General features: G+C 38.0%; 1 pseudogene; it reads left to right on the forward strand.

Moving 5' to 3' along the window:
- The first annotated feature begins 732 nt into the window (after positions 1-732).
- Positions 733-1,328, forward strand: LOC110290532 (annotated as a pseudogene).
- Positions 1,329-4,616: the final 3,288 nt, after the last annotated feature.

The following is a 4,616-nucleotide window of genomic DNA, read 5'->3' on the forward strand; positions in this document are numbered from 1 at the left end:
AAGTAAATTTGTTGATGCAAAGCCATTAATAATTTATATTAGTAATTTTATTTAAGTTGCTTTTGGCTTTGTGTAATACAGATGAAGTAGGTCTCTGAAAGACAATTTATGATGTTTATTATTATTTATATGATGTGATCAATTGATATTTGACTTTGTACTGAGTGAAACAAAAGGTTAAAATAACAGTTATATGCATTTGATCAACTAGTAATAGATGACAATTACTATAAAGTCTATATTTATGAGAGAGAGAATTCAAGATGTTTTTTGTTTGTTTGGTTGGTTTTGGTTTTTCAAGATAGGGTTTCTCTGTGTAGCCCTGGCTCTTCTGGAACTCACTCTGTAGACCAGGCTGGCCTCAAACTCAGAAAACTACCTGCCTCTGCCTCCCAAGACGTACTTTAAGAATTTTGTACCAGAATTTTGAAGATAGATATACACTGAGCACATGTTCACACAGAAATATGTCTAAGTAATGACATAAACGAAGGAAAAGTTAGCTGACTCTGGATAGAAACTTTCATATTAAGGAGAACAAAGATTTTTTAAAAGATAGATTATTTTTGCTGTTGCCTTTTTAAAAAAATAATTGAGTGTTATTTAATGTGAAAAAGGTATCTAGTCAAAGCGTATTTACTTGAAATGTGTTTGCATATGAAGAAAAAAGAATAAAGATCACAAAGAGAGGGGAAGGATAAGAAGATAAAAGCTAATGCATCGCTCTTTCTCTTCCAGTCTCAGGCGCTGCGGGAGCCGCGGGTTACCGTGCAGACATGGCCAAGTCCAAGAACCACACCACACACAACCAGTCCCGCAAATGGCACAGAAATGGCATCAAGAAACCCCGGTCGCAAAGATACGAATCTCTTAAGGGGGTTGACCCTAAGTTCCTAAGGAACATGCGCTTTGCCAAGAAGCACAACAAGAAAGGCCTGAAGAAGATGCAGGCTAACAATGCAAAGGCAGTGAGTGCGCCCGCAGAGGCCATCAAGGCCCTGGTGAAGCCTCAGGCCATCAAGCCCACGATGCCAAAAGGCCCCAAACTCAAGCGGCTGGCTTTCATCGCTCACCCTAAGCTGGGGAAGCGGATTAGAAGCTACATGGCCAAGGGTCAGAGGCTCTGCCAACCAAAGCCTAAGGTCCAAACCAAGGCAGGAGCCAAAGCTCCAGCTAAGGCCTAGGCTTCAGCTCCAGCCCAGGCTCCCAAAGGTGCTCAGGCCCCCAAAGTTACACAGGCCCCTATGAAGGCCCCATAGAAAAGGCTCCTGCCAGTGTGAAGACAGACAGACAGCTGTGACACACTTCCCCACACACTATTTGCAGATGACCAGAGTCCTATACTGTTCTTACAAATAAACTCAGGCAAGATCTGTAAAAAAAAAAAAAAAAAAAAGCTAATGCTTCACTGGTTTTAAAAGTATCTGTGAACGGTTACATTTAATTCTCTAGAATGTGTCTTCTTCATTCTCTTTGTTCTAAAGAGCTGAAATATTACATACTACATTTGGTATTTTAAAATATAGGTTTTAGTATACACCATAAAATGCCCATAAATTATCCACATTCATCTAATTACTTCATGTTAATGCTCTTCTAAACAATGACAAATCTATATATTTTGCAATCAACATCATACATTTTTTAGGTCCAGATGAATCATTGACAGTAATTAGTCTCCACAGTAATTCCTATTTGTCTGATCAATATATTATTGAGAAATGACAGATAACATGAATTTTAAATATTTTATATATTTGATATGGTAGAGTGAAACTTCATGTAACCCAACATATATATATTAATATATAATATATATGTATATTATATATTAATGTGTATATATATATACATATATATATATATATTACAGTGCAAAAGGAACATAAAAGTACACTACACACCAGAGCAGGGACTGTCAATAATTCCAAACTACCAAATAAGTTTAATTCATAGGCACCAATTGATAATCAAATATATTATATTTCATTATTCCTTTTCAAGAAAAGCATAAACCTTTCTATAAAACATTTTCTGAATGGCCTTAATGATCTATCTAAAGGTTTTCCTTCTCAAAATATGTAGTTTCATGCCCTAATAAGGCTATTGAATTGGAAAAAGAAGATACCTTAGGAGTATAGGGAGACATGACGGATGTATGAGTGGATATATAGTATACTTAAAATGATAATTCACAGGGAATATAAAACATTACTTAAATAAATTGCTAGTAATGTACTACATAAGAAAATATTGTATGTGAGGAAGAGATACATCCTGAATGTGGATAGCTCCTAAATTTATCAGACTGTACTATATGTTCTAATATGTTCTTTTTTATTTAATGTCTACATCTTTATTCAAACTCTCTGTCTCTTTCTGTTTCTCTGTTTCTGTCTCTGTCTGTATCTCTGTCTCTCTCTGTCTCACCCTAGGGGTGTGTGTGTGACTGTGTTGTGTGAATCATGTCATGAATGTGGAGACCAGAAGGAAGCTTGTGATAATCAATTTCCTGTGTTCTATAGATTTATAAAGATTGAACTCAGGAATCAGGCTTCACACTTATAGCCTTTCCTTATGATCCATAAAATTGCTTGCCTATGTTTTATTTTTGATAGATCCCAGAACAACCATATGAACGGAGCCACTAACATCTATGAAATCTGCTACATATGATAGTAGTATGAAGTCTATGACCACATTTAACCTACAAATCAGTTCTTTTTAATTTTCTATTGGTTATTTTGTTTATTTACATTTCAAGTGTTATTTCCCTCCCTGGTTTCCCGTCTGAAAATCCCCACCCAACACCCTGCCTCAAAGATGGTGCTCTCCCACCAACACCAAACTCTTTTCCTACTATCCTAGCATTCCCCTCCACTGGGGCATCAAGCCTTCACAGGACCAAGGGCCTCTTCTCCCATTGAAGTCAAACAAGGCCATCCTCTGCTACATATGTGGCTGGAGCCATGTGTCTCTCCATGTGTGTTCTTTGGTTGATGGCTCAGTCCCTGGGAACTCTGGGGTGTTTGATTGGTTCATATTGTTGTTCTTTCTATGGGATTGCAATCCCCTTCAGCTCCTTCAGTCCTTTCCCTAACCTCTACATTCGGGTCCCAGTGCTCAGTCCAGTGGTTGACTGCAAGCATCCAAATTTATATTGGTAAGGCTCTGGCAGAGCCTCTCAGGAGACATCCATTTCATGCTCCTGTCAGCATGTACTTCTTGGCATCATCAATAGTGTCTGGGTTTGGATTCTGCATATGGGATGGATCTCTAGGTGAGGCAGTCTCTGGATCGTCTTTCCTTCAGTATCTGCTCCACTCTTTGTCCCTGTATTTCCTTTAGACAAGAACAATTCTGGGTTAAAATTTTGAGAAGGGTGTGTAACCTTGAAGGGTGGGTGGCTCCATCCCTCAACTGGGGGACATGGCTAACCTCTGGATATGGTTTATATAGGTTCTCCCTCCCATTTATTGGATATTTCAGCTAATGCCATCCTCATTGGGTCATGGGAGCCTCTTGCTTTCTTTTTGTTGTTGTTTTTGTTTTTTTGGTTTTTTTGTTTTGGTTTTTTTTTTTTTTTTTTTTTTTTTTTTTTGAGACAGGGTTTCTCTGTGTAGCCCTGGCTGTCCTGGAACTCACTCTGTAGACCAGTATGGCCTTGAACTCAGAAATCTGCCTGCCTCTGCCTCCCGAGTGCTGGGATTAAAGGCGTGTACCACCAATGCTTGGCTGCCTCTTGATTTCTTGATGTCAGGGACTTTCTGTTGGCTACCCCTAGTTCCCCATCCCCCATTGCTATACAGTTCTGTTCAATTTCCTGACCCTCAGTACATCTCCCTTGTCTTCTAGCACATGTGATTCTGCTGTGCTACTATTATCATGCCGTCATAAAATGAAAAAATCTAATATATAAAAAATGGAAAGGTGAGACATTTCTTCAAATTCATATTCCAATAGATCAAGTCGATGTTTCTATAGTCAATAATCCAAGTCACTTTGCTATGTCATATCTTGTTACTGCTCAAAATAAAATTTTCAAGTCTAAATTTTAGCTTTACTAGGTTCTGCCCTACCTGAATCTAATAATAGAGAAAGTGGGATAGTTCCTTGAATTCAATGGCATGGGAGGGGGTGATTTTAAAAACAGAATTCTAATGGCTCAGGTTCTAAGATCAAGAATTGATAAATGGGACCTCACTGACTAGAAATCTTCTGTAAGACAAAGGACATAGTCAAAAGGAAAAATCAGCAACTTACAGATTAGAAAAACATCTTCACTAACACCACATCTGATAGATGTCTAATATCCAAAATACACAAAGAACTCAAAGACCTAACCACCAAAAACCAAACAACCGAATCAAAAGATGGGATATAGAAATAAACAGTGAATTCATAACAGAGGAATCTCAATGGCTGAGATACACTTAAAGAAATGTTCACAGTCCATAGTGATCAGGGAAATAAAAATAAAAATGACCCTGAGATTCAACCTTATACAAAACAGATTGGCTAAGAACAAAATCTCAGGTGACAGTACATGTTGCTGAGTATGTGGAGAAAGAGGAATACTCCTCCATTGCTGGTGTGATTGCAAAGTGGTACAACCA

This window comes from Mus caroli, chromosome 2, assembly GCF_900094665.2.
Source record: "Mus caroli chromosome 2, CAROLI_EIJ_v1.1, whole genome shotgun sequence".
Taxonomy (NCBI): Eukaryota; Metazoa; Chordata; class Mammalia; order Rodentia; family Muridae; genus Mus; species Mus caroli.